Genomic DNA, 12,884 nt, shown 5'->3' on the forward strand with positions numbered 1-12,884 from the left:
ATCTTCTAGTGTCAGGGATGGAGCTATCCTGTTATCCAGGATGGAGAAAATCCATTTATAGGAGCAGAAGGTAACAATGAGTATGGTACTCGTGATGAAGGAGGTATGGCCCATGTTAGTTATATCGGGGGCCTATAATGGGGGATAATGTACTGGTCAAAAATTAAATGTGTGCATGGTATCCTTACAAGGGTAAGGGATACTTAGAGGCCTTAATAGGTTTATAATAAATTGGGGTAGTTATGGCTTTTCCATGACAGCGAGAAACCCTGTATGGTGATGTTACAGTGGTTTTAGAGGACCTACTCACGTGAGGTGAGAGACATTGTATATCAGTGTGATGCTTAGGTATAAGAATGTAAATTATGATGTCCTTTTTGTTAGTTCCATAGTTTTAGGATTGACAACAATTTTGCTAAAACATGGTTCATGACAGATACTCAAGAAGTTGTCGTGACATCTTGATCATATTGATACAATAGAGTTTGAGTTTACATTGAAGACAAATATTATGACAGATGTTGTAATATGCTCAACTAGGACATCAATACAGGCTGTTTTAAATCTTGACAAATTTTATTTGATTTTGTGATTTTTCTTTCAGATATATCTCAATAATATTCACAGGTCAAGAAGATTTAATCTCGAACTATAGAATCAAATTTCCAACAGAATTAAAGTTTCTAAAATTGGATGATTGAACAATTTAGGAAACTTGAATATTAGTTCCAATAGTGTAATAGATTTCTCTGATTATTGGTGCAGTCTTTAGCGTGTGGATTAAGTAATAATTGGACAAAGGTTTCAAAGCCCATGGACTAATGACGACTATTTAAAGAGAACCCTAACCTAATGTAACGAACTTTTAAACAATTGTAAAATTAGGGGAAGTCTTGGGTCTGAAGTTTTGAGAGTCTCTCGTGTTTGCAAGTCACCCATGTATCTTTTGATATAGTATGATAGTCTGATTGTTACTTGACTGTTTGTCAAGTTATTATTCTCACTCTTTAAGCTTTTAAGCATAGAGTTAAGTATTTTTCTTGATTGGAGATTTTAAGCAAGATAAGTATTTTTCTTAGTTGAAGCTTTGAAGCAAGATTAAGTATTTTGTTTTGGAAGTGTGATCTTCTTTTATCACGAGTTTGTGAATAGTTTTGTCACTAGAATTGTGACTTGTTTTGAAACAGTAACTTGGATTGGGACTGTTTGTTTATCATTGCGGTAATTGGAAGTGAGATGTTGATTTCTCATATCTAGATGTCAATTTCTAGGTAGAAGTTGCATTGAATAGTGATTAGGAGAGAATTTGTAAACTGGGATTGTTTAGGCTTTGAACTAATACTGCTAATAATTGATTTCCTTTCTGGCTTGGTAGCCCCCAAATTAGGTGTTGTTAAACTAAACTGGGTTAAAAATTCTCTATGTTATTTACCATTCTGCAATTGAGTTCTGCATGTTTTTTGTTTGGTAAATATGTATTCTGTCCGCATATGATGTCAAGACATCTGTGTTGACATTATGGTTTATATTGAGACATTGGTCTTAACTTGTGATTCGTGTTGGTTGCCATTCAGTGATTTATCTTTCTGTAAAAGACACATATTGATGTTATTATTCTGTATCAGGAGCAGATGCCATAACATCTGTCTTGATATCATGTTCTGATGTTGGAATATTAGTATTAACATGTTGACCCTGTACCATAGAATTTCAATTGGCACCAGAGCAGACACACTGGTCTGTTTATTGGATGAGTTATAGGGAGATAATTGAAGGTGGAGAAAAACACAAGAAAGGGGGGAATTGAATTGTGTTCTTTATCAATTTGAAATCCCTTTCTTTTCATTAACGTCTTTTCTTTCTTTTGTTTACTTATTTATTATATTATGCTTTGATGTTGCGGAATCATGATGAATATATAACCAATAAGATGTTCGTTTTAACTTCTAAAGCATATCAGAACTTCTGACTTGTTCAGTACAGTTCTGCGGATTAAGGCTTGGAGGTTCTATGTAAAAATGATACGTGCAGAAAGTAAAAGACACATTCATTTTTATCCTGGTTCACCTTCTAACTAAGGCTACCTCCAGTCCACCTTCTTCAAGTGATTTGCCTCTCAACAGAGGTCTTAGTCCACTATAACCAAATCATGATTACACCTGCACGGTCCTCCGTCGTGACTAACAACCTGCACAGACAATCGCTATGACTAACCATATGGACAATGACCCGTTCAGTGATCTCCGCGAGATATAACGTCCATTGACTCAGGCACCTTGCACAGTCTACCCATTGTGACTAACCCTGCACACCCAACCAACCAACCTGTTGTGACTAACCCCTAGCTGACTGAACCGTTCAGGGATCCTAGCAGGATATAACGTTCAACACACTAGTAACCTGCACAATAACCCGTTGTGACTAACTCCCTGCACAGCTGCCTGCTGTGACTGACTACAGATGATGAACCGTTCAGAGATCTTAGCAAGATATAACGTTCATCTATCTTCCAGAGATTATAGGTGTGCTTCTTAATTAAGCAGATGATCTCCTATTCTCAATACATATGTTTACGACTCATTGACTAGAAGTCACTTCTAGAGCCTAAAAAATCTATCAGAAGTTTCCTAAGATATAACACACTACGAGCAATAACTCTATGTGTTTCACCATTAATAACAAGAACAATACATAGTCTTGTGGCCTTCTATTCTTGAACTTCTAGATGATATCTTCTTCATTTTCTGATAAGCATATTAAGAGACAACGCTCTTGTGTTGAAGGCTTCTTGTCATGATCTTCATCTTCAAATCTTCTTAAGCAGATTTAGAGCAACAACTCAATTGTTGATTGCTTCTAATTTGATCTGCACTTCTTCTTTCTCCCAAGCAGATTTAGAGCAGCGGCTCTATGTTGATTGCTTCTTGTGGTCTGGTCTTCTCTTATCTGAGTAAGGAGATTAGAGCTCCAGCTCTTGAAATTAATTCCTTCTTGTAAGACCATCTTCTTCTAATCTACTTAAGCATATATGGAGCATAAGCTCTCATCTTGATTGCTTCTCGTGAGTAGATCTTCATCTTCTTCTTGACTACTGATCATAAAGCTTGTTACAGTTGATAACACATTTAATGATCATAAGCAAACATGAAACACTTCTTTGAGCAACAACTCAGTGAATTTAGTTTCTCAAGTCATTTAATGTGAACAATATATGCATTGATCAAGTATCAGTGAACTTCTGATAACTCCAGTGGAGAATATTGCTTAACAGCTGAGATTTCTTCTTGCTTATATTAGGCATATGGTTAGTGTATCACAACACAGTGGATTACCACATACTAAGTATGTGTTGCCTCTTGTGGAACTTCTGATGCATGGTTTCTTGAAAATTCTTATCAGTTTTTCATGCTCAGTTCCTTCTACTGATTTTCTCTCTGGATCTCTCATTTTTATGCTCTCAGTATATGTATCCTAGATACATGCTTTGATGCTCATTTTGGATGCATAATTCAGATGTAGAGCTGTCAAAATGGGTCGAAGCCCATGGGCCGGCCCATTTGGCCCGAAAAGTTTTAGGGTCTGGGCCTCATTTTTCGAGCCCATTTACATTCGGGCCTATTTTAGCCCGGCCCTAAAAAATATGGGCCGGCCCGTATGGGCCATGGGTAGCCCACCGGCCCGAAAAAAATTAAATATTTTTAATATAATTAAAATTTATCCTTTCCTAATTATAATTATTATAAAAATTTATAATATTTTCTTGTTATAATTATCATAAAATTATAATTGTCATGAATATTTATAACTTAAAATTTGTTGGAACAAGTTATTTAATTATTTGTGCTACATTATATAATTTGTGATGTATTTTCGATAGTTTAAATTAAGTTAATGTGTTGTTTTACATTTTAATTATTAACTTATATGGATTATTTAGAAATTATAATTTTGGATATAAAATTTAATATATATATATATATATATATATATATATATATATATATATGTATGTGTGTATTCTTGCATGCAATTATATGGTTACTTACAAAAATAAGGAGAAAATTTTAATTTTTTATAGAAATGGGCTCGTTTAGGGCCGAAGCCCATTTAGGGCCGGGTAGGCCGCAGCCCAGACAGGGCCGGGCCTGGGTAGTAAAAAGCCTGATGCCCATATGGGCCGGGTAGCCCATATATACAGCTCTATTCAGATGCATACCCAGACACATACCAAAATGCTTACCTTCACATTTGAAGCTTGGTCTATTTATAGAGCTTGGTATGTTACCGTTTGAATCTAGCCGTTGAGATTTGTTTGAATATTGCTTTAAATGCTTCGTCTAGATTGAGCCTTTTGTGACAAGTGTTGTTCTTTGGTAGAGCCTTATCCTTAGCTTGATGATTATAGTGGATGGCGTGTTTCTTTTGGTTAAGCTTGTCTTTCCAATGCACTGCATGTGGGTTGCTTCTTCTTTTCACCTTGCGAGTTATTCCTTTTAAATCGTTGCTACTGTTTTGCATGTGATAATGTTTCTAACGGCTCTCCCTTAGATTCTAAGCTCTTTGTATTTAATTTAATTTGTATGTTGAGCTGTAGATCCTTCATTTGCGTGACCTCTCAGAACTTGTGGCTTCAGAACTTCTGATCTTCATACTTGCGTGATCTTCTGATGTTTGCAAGGCTTCTTGCAGTTGATCTTTCTTGTTTATTTTCTTGCAGCTTCTGATGTACTTTCTGATTGAGACTGTTGTATGTAGACTTTGATATTGCTTATTCTTCTGAGTAGTCTTGTCTCTGATTTTTGCTTCTCTTGCTTCTGATCTGCGATCTTTGGCTTGTTTGACGTGTTCTTAATTAGAACATCTGATAATGATATTTAGCTTTGACTGTCTTCTACATATAGTTGTTGTACACTTTTTTTGATGAATCCTGTATAAGATTTATGACATAGCATCTGCACAATAAATGAAACCATTAGTAATAAAATTGTTACTTCACAAAATATATGTTCGTTATCATCAAAACCAGATTCTGAACATAGATTCTCAATCTATTTCTAACAATCTCCCCCTTTTTGATGATGACAAAAACCATGTATTTTGATGGAACAATTTTATGAGAGGATAATAGTTAAGCAAGTAAACTTCATCTCATTTTTCATGTTCAATCAAGCAACTTTAATTTTCATCAAAATGTACTATTCTTTCTCCCCCTTTTTGTTATTATCAAAAAGCGTTTAAGAGGGTAGGATTAGACTTAGGAATAATTTCTCTGTTTAATTTAGCAACCGATTTATCAAAGATAAGGATCTATTTCTTTTCTCTTTTTCTCCCCCCTGAGATATATACTCTTATGAATTTCTTTCTGGCTTATGGCTCCCCCTGAATTAAGTAACCCTATTTGTTTTCGATTTAGATACCCTGAGTTTTAACAATCTCCCCCTGAGATAGATTTTTCTGATACATAGTTTAAAAAGTGTATTTAGAAATTATATCAGAACATGTTATGTTTTCATAATTTATCTTTTAATTTCACTTTTATGTGTTAGTTTAAAGTTCAATCATTTTGGCAAAGAACATAAAAAAGTTAGACAGAAATGAAAAGTTTAAGCAGATACTAAAGATTAACACAGATAATTTAAGACTACACATAAGAGAGCTACAGACACCTTAAGCTTATAATGGTTCACTTTCTTCTTCCAGGAGAATGTCTTCATTGTCCTCACATTCTGTGTTCCGGATAATCTGAACTAATTCAGCGGATACAAATAGAGCGGATAGAGTTCTTCCGTAAGGAATATGAAAGCTATGGCCACACCCAAAAGCAGTGAGAGATTCTTTAAGATGACAGAAGATAATCTTTGGAAGATGCAGTGGTTGACCATTTTTCAAGTTTATAAATGAGAAAGCGATCTTTATTTGATAGGATTTGGTGGAAGTTCCCTCTAGGAGTTATGTTGGACAAGACAAATCTAAACAAAACTTATCTGAAGAGAGTCAGGCGTTCCACATTGTTGACGATGCGTCTGTTATTTCTGCTCATAGTATGGTTAGCATTCCAACAATCAAACGATCTGAGACTAGTTGCAGAAGGGTTAGGAGCATATCTTATGGTTTCAGCAATGGACTCTTCCGTGATGATAAATGGGATACCATAGATTTTGGAAGAGATGCTGTGGTGATCTTCGCTGATGGATGCTTCTACCCAGAAGGTTTTCACGAGATTTGTAAAGACAGGACCACAAAGTAGAACAACGTAATCAAACCATCCTTGCCTCTCTAGAAGACTCACGAAGTAATCATTTCTCTCAGCTAATCCTATGTACTGTTCTTTGATGATGGTAAGACATGGTTGAGGATCCATTGAGAATGCAATTTTGTCGTGCTGATAAGAGGGCAAGTTTAAGGAGGAATAAAATATGGGTGATGAGAATCCTAAGGATTTTAATTTATAGACTTTTACTTAACAAGGTAGAAATGAAGATTTCAGGATTCATTAAATAAATTTGACCGTTTGAATGGTTTCAAGGGATTTGGAACATTTTCCTAGAATTTTTGTCTAGGGAGTTTGACCATCTATTTCTTTTTAGGAAGATTTTGATATTACGCCCTTCAGAATATCTTATGATTTAAGAATTACGTCCTAGCTTTTTTTTAATCTTCAGATGATTCTTTAACAAAGATAATTTGATTTTACACAGAACATAGTTTACATTTTTGAGAGTAGAGTGTCTCATCTCCTAAGATAATGCCTAAGAATTCAAGAAGAAACTACAAATCATTTTTAGGGAATAAAATCATACACATAGATTGATTTCACTAGTTCCTAAAGAAGTTACCCTTAGTCCATAGTAACATATTTTTAGGTTGGGTTTCAGTTTCAAATTCTTCTATTATATCTTTAATGAGATCTATAATATATTCTCGAATGAAGATTTCTGACAGGATTCTTCCAAAAGGAATAGAGAACATTGTGCTATTTCTGGAGACGGAGATTGAATTCTATAGATGATTAAACATAGTTTGAGGCAGGTTAATGCATATGTCATTCATCAAAAGATAGATAAAGACTTGATCTCCATATGTTAGGACATTTTGGTTTTCTCTTCTGGGGAGGAAATTTGAGACGGCAAGTTTGAACCAGGTTTTTGGGATAGGAAAGAGACTATCGGGATCAGTTGGGTTGTAGCCTAGTGAAACATCATGAAGAGATTTCAACTTCTCAAGATCAACAGATTGAGTTTCAAAAGAGTTAACCGGAATTCCTATGTTTTCACATCTAGTTGCAAGAACAAATAAGAAACAGTTGATGGTGATCGGAATATCAAATATGAAGGATTTGATGTAGTTCTCTTCAGGGATGAGAGATGCATGTTTCCAAAAGTCTTTAACAAGATTCTCATAGACAGGTTTGTCCAGAATAGAGAGATATCTTGACCAATCTTGATAGAAAGTTGCACCCATGAGACTACATGCAAAGGTGTCATCAATCGCTGAGACTTCAACTTGGTTTTATGAGATAACTTCAAGAAGGTCCTGGTTTCCTAGATAGGTTAATGGAGGCATAATGAGGGAGACGAGTTTTTGGGATACTTAGAGCCTATTTGAATAAGAGCTTATATAGAAGAGAAGGAACTAGGTTACTGAATGCAAATTGGATGGGTTAATGAAGTGGTTAAACTATGTTATCGAGGAAGGGTAGGAGAATGTGAGCATGCAAGAACAGATAAGAGATACTGACACATAGATAGATTTTTAGCTAACAGACACTAAATAGATTCAGTAGTTAATGTTTTAAAACGAGATGTTGTACATGCATGGGTAATTATGACAGATAGTAGGGTAGGCACTTAATATACAGAAGAAATTTATATCAATAAACTAATTTTGGTAAAATTATAAAAGAGGGAGTTTTAGAAAGATCTGACCGTATTGAGTGATAAGCCTTCCTTCTTGATTTTGTCTGAGCTTGAGCGTTTTCTAAGGAAGATATTTTGGCTTGAAGTGTTTTCATTCCTTGATCTGATCTTGAAATCTTGTTCTTCCTTATCTTCTTCTCTGACTGGTGCTAATGAGTCTGACATGATCACTTGTCATGAATCAGGTACACTTATTTATCTTTAATTATTTCCATTTGGCGCATATTCTTCTTTCTGATGTCTTGAGCCTTGTCGAATATTTCTTTGTTGATTCTCAAACTCCTTTTGATATGTAGATGATAAGCTCAGAGTCTTGAGATATTGCCTTGACATCTTCTCATTATACTGAGTGGTTGAATTTGATTTTGATTTCAACTCAGTGTGGTTTTTCTCTTTCTGGATCTCTCTACACTGTTAAATGTTTGATCTTGAGATCAATATAGAGCCATGCTCTAATACCAATTGAAGGTGGAGAAAAACACAAGAAATTGGGGGATTGAATTGTGTTCTTTATCAATTTGAAATCCCTTTCTTTTCATTAACGTCTTTTCTTTCTTTTGTTTACTTATATATTGGATTATGCTTTGATGTTGCAGAAGCATGATAAATACATAACCAATAAGATGTTCATTTTAACTTCTAAAGGATATCAGAACTTTTGACTTGTTCAATACAGTTCTGCGGATTAAGGCTTGGAAGTTCTATGTTAAAATGATACGTGCAGAAAGTAAAAGACACATTCATTTTTATCCTGGTTCACCTTCTAACTAAGGCTACCTCCAGTTCACCTTCTTCAGGTGATTTTCCTCTCAACAGAGGTCTTAATCCACTATAACTAAATCATGATTACACCTGCGCGATCCTCCGTCGTGACTAACAACCTGCACAGACAACCGTTGTGACTAACCATATGGACAATGACCTGTTCAGTGATCTCCGCGAGATATAACGTCCATTGACTCAGGCACCTTGCACAACCAACCTGTTGTGACTAACCCCTAGCTGACTGAACCGTTCAGGGATCCTAGCAGGATATAACGTTCAACACACTAGTAACCTGCACAACAACCCGTTGTGACTAACTCCCTGCACAGCTGCCTGCTGTGACTGACTACAGATGATGAACCGTTCAGAGATCTTAGCAAGATATAACGTTCATCTATCTTCCAGAGATTATAGGTGTGCTTCTTAATTAAGCAGATGATCTCCTATTCTCAATACATATGTTTACGACTCACTGACTAGAAGTCACTTCTGGAGCCTAAACAATCTATCAGAATTTTCCTAAGATATAACACACTACGAGCAACAACTCTATGTGTTTTACAATTAATAACAAGAATAATACATAGTCTTGTGGTCTTCTATTCTTGAACTTCTGGATGAGATCTTCTTCATTTTCTGATAAGCATATTAAGAGACAACGCTCTTGTGTTGAAGGATTCTTGTAATGGTCTTCATCTTCAAATCTTCTTACGCAGCTTTAGAGCAACAACTCAATTGTTGATTGCTTCTAATTTGATCTACACTTCTTCTTTCTCCCAAGCAGATTTAGAGTAGCAGCTCTATGTTGATTGCTTCTTATGGTTTGGTCTTCTCTTATCTGAGTAAGGCGATTAGAGCTTCAGCTCTTGAAATTAATTCCTTCTTGTAATACCATCTTCTTCTAATCTACTTAAGCATATATGGATCATCATCTCTCATCTTGATTGCTTCTCGTGAGTCGATCTTCATATTCTTCTTGACAACTGATCAAAAAGCTTGTTACAGTTGATAACACATTTAATGATCATAAGCAAACATGAAACATTTCTTTGAGCAACAACTCAGTGTATTCAGTTTCTCAAGTCATTTAATGTGAGCAATATATGCATTGATCAAGTATCGGTGAACTTCTAATAACTCCAATGGAGAATACTGCTTAACAACTGAGATTTCTTCTTGCTTATATTAGGCATATGGTTAATGCAGCTTCTGATGTACTTTCTGATTGAGACCGTTGTATGTAAACTTTGATATTGCTTATTCTTTTGAGTAGTCTTGTCTCTGATTGTTGCTTCTCTTGCTTCTGATCTGCGATCTTTGGCTTGTTTGACGTGTTCTTAATCAGAACATCTAATAATGATATTTAGCTTTGACAGTCTTTTGGATATAGTTGTTGTACACTTTTTTTGATGAATCCTGTATAAGATTTATGACACAGCATCTGCACACTAAATGAAACCATCTACTTTTAATATAATAAAGTAGAATACATATGAAATCCTATCATTATCCCTCTAATCACAAATTTGAGGGTGATAATTGGGGACATAACGGTAATTACATCTCTTTTATTATTTTAATTAATAAAATATATTCCTTAATCATCGGGTAACCTTTCAATTGTCCATTTTCTTTTCCATCATTAATACTAACGTGAGCGCTTTGTATTGGAATTATGCAAATCTGCTTGGAATACAGCAAAACCTCCTCCATGCTTCTTCTATTTGATTTCTGAAAAACCCTTCAATTTTCCCTCAAAACTCCATCCTTCAATTCAATTAAGTTTTTCTCTTTCCATAACCCATTCATATACTGCATCCTTCATTCCTTGATTTCATTCTCCACACATTGAAGGTTCGTCAAAATCCTGCATCTTCCATTCATAGTTTTTCTTTAATTTCTAAAATCATTATCAAGTTGCAAATCAAAAGGTATCTTCTTTTTTATTCGATAATAATAACAATCAATTATGTTATCAAACTACAAAATTCAATTGATAATTTTTTTTCTTCAATTTTTCAACTTTAGGTTATCGTTCTTTATCTAACCCCCAATTTTATCATTTCTTTGAACATGGTTGTAGATTCAACAATTTCGGTAAAGACGCAAAAGCACTTCGATTCATAGAATAAATGACTCAAAAGGCCGGTGTCCTTCAATAAAGGGTATTGGGTGAGATTTAAACTTTGCATTTTTTGGATTTTTCAAATCTGAATTCTAAACTTTACATGCTTGCATTTTTTGATTTTTTTCTTCAATTTTTCAGGTATATGCACGCCGTTAAAATATATATTGTACTGTTACATGTTGTTACAGTTTTTTATTAATGTTGATCGTGTTTTCTTGATGGATTTGTGTTGCTGTCTTGATATTGGAGAGTTATTTTTCCAAGTTGCTGTCATGAATTTTAATCCAGAACTTTCATCAATATTATAGCAAGTTTGAATTACTTTAGGAAAATTTCCCAGGTTTAATGTTCAATTTATTTTCGGTAAGATTTACTTTGTTTACTTTTTCATTTTCAATCTTTCTTTTCTCCTCCTTGAGATTCTTTGTTTTTTATTTGTCATTCGTTTTCTTTTCTTAAGGTTTAATGCTTCAAATTAAGTTATGTTTGCTTATATGTAGTTTAAAAAGTTTTCACTTTGGTTAACAATTTTATAGATCGAAGAGATGGAGCAAGGGGAAGACGGAAGATATTGTCTTATCTAAGAGTTTTGAGTTCCCAAATTACTTATATTTTTCAACATTGATTGTTACCCATATGTTTTTCCTCTGTAGACATTGTTTAAAAAAGTTATGGTTTTTTTTTTAAGGAAAGAGTTGGACTTTACATAGTGGTGTGCATTGTTCTTGCTAAATTAATTTATTAATTAATAATGTTTATAAGACTAAATATTTATAATAATATTGTTATATTAATTATATATTGCAAATGCAGAACTACCATAAATGTAAACCTGAAAATGAAGAACTGCCATAAATGTAAACCTTACAACCTTTTGAGACTCTGAGAGCTTGATTTCATTTTTTTTTATATTTTCTATTAGAGAAGAGGTATTTGAAATTAAAAATAATTTAGTTGGTATAAATTTGAAGATTTGATATTAGAGAAGTGATATTAGATATTATTGTAAACAATTATATGATTTAACTATGATATCACAAAAGTGATATTGGATGTTTCCTTTTAACATCATTCATTTTATGTTTTTCAACACCATTTATTTTATTTTTATTAAATGTTTTCTTATTAATTGAATTTAAATTTAAATTCAGAAGGTCACAAATCATACTTTATGGCATTTTATTATTAAGTTAAATTATTATATATTAATCCTTTAAAAAATCTCCAGAAAAGATATGGATTAGAAGCATCGAATGTTTCGCATAAACCCAATATTTCACGCGTGAAACAAAAGTGGGCATTAAATGATTAATATATTGATAGCTATTTCTTTTTCGGAGATTTTTTATGTTGATGACTATTTCTTTTCTGGAGATTTTTTAAAGGATTAATATATAATGATTTAACTTAATAATAAAATGCCATAAAGTATGATTTGTGACCTTCTGAATTTAAATTTAAATTTAATTAATAAGAAAACATTTAATAAAAATAAAATAAATGGTGTTGAAAAACATAAAATGAATGATGTTAAAAGGAAACATCCAATATCACTATATCATAGTTAAATCATATAATTGTTTACAATAATATCTAATATCACTTCTCTAATATCAAATCTTCAAATTTATACCAACTAAATTATTTTTAATTTCAAATACCTCTTCTCTAATAGAAAATATAAAAAAAAAAAAATGAAATCAACCTCTCAGAGTCTCAAAAGGTTGTAAGGTTTACATTTATGGCAGTTCTTCATTTTCAGGTTTACATTTATGGCAGTTCTGCATTTCTTTTACCATTGTACATCATTGGCAGACCTTTTGTCTTCTGTTTCTATTTCTAATATAAAAAATTGAAAAATTATTTTTTATTAGACTTTTACTATTTTATTTCCAATTTTTTATTAGACTTTTGAATATAATGGTCGATATATAATTTATAATTATTATTATTTAAAATTTAAATATTATAAATAATTTTGATCTGTGTTTAATAAATTTTAAGATATTCCTTTACATATTTTTTAAGTAATAAATATAATAACTACATTAAAATATAATAATTAAGTAAATCAT

General features: G+C 33.1%; 1 long non-coding RNA gene across 3 annotated transcripts; it reads left to right on the top strand.

The window, feature by feature from the left end:
* The first annotated feature begins 10,352 nt into the window (after nt 1-10,352).
* Nucleotides 10,353-11,565, top strand: LOC131618488 (uncharacterized). Of its 3 annotated transcripts, none has more exons than XR_009288865.1 (4): nt 10,353-10,612; nt 10,765-10,853; nt 10,948-11,172; nt 11,346-11,565. It is a non-coding gene; the product is annotated as an uncharacterized LOC131618488 (long non-coding RNA). The 3 variants fall into 3 exon arrangements; XR_009288866.1 differs by having other exon boundaries at nt 10,353-10,535; XR_009288864.1 differs by lacking the exon at nt 10,353-10,612 and having other exon boundaries at nt 10,640-10,853.
* Nucleotides 11,566-12,884: the final 1,319 nt, after the last annotated feature.

This window comes from Vicia villosa, linkage group LG7 (genome assembly GCF_029867415.1).
Source record: "Vicia villosa cultivar HV-30 ecotype Madison, WI linkage group LG7, Vvil1.0, whole genome shotgun sequence".
In the NCBI taxonomy this organism is placed as follows: domain Eukaryota; kingdom Viridiplantae; phylum Streptophyta; class Magnoliopsida; order Fabales; family Fabaceae; genus Vicia; species Vicia villosa.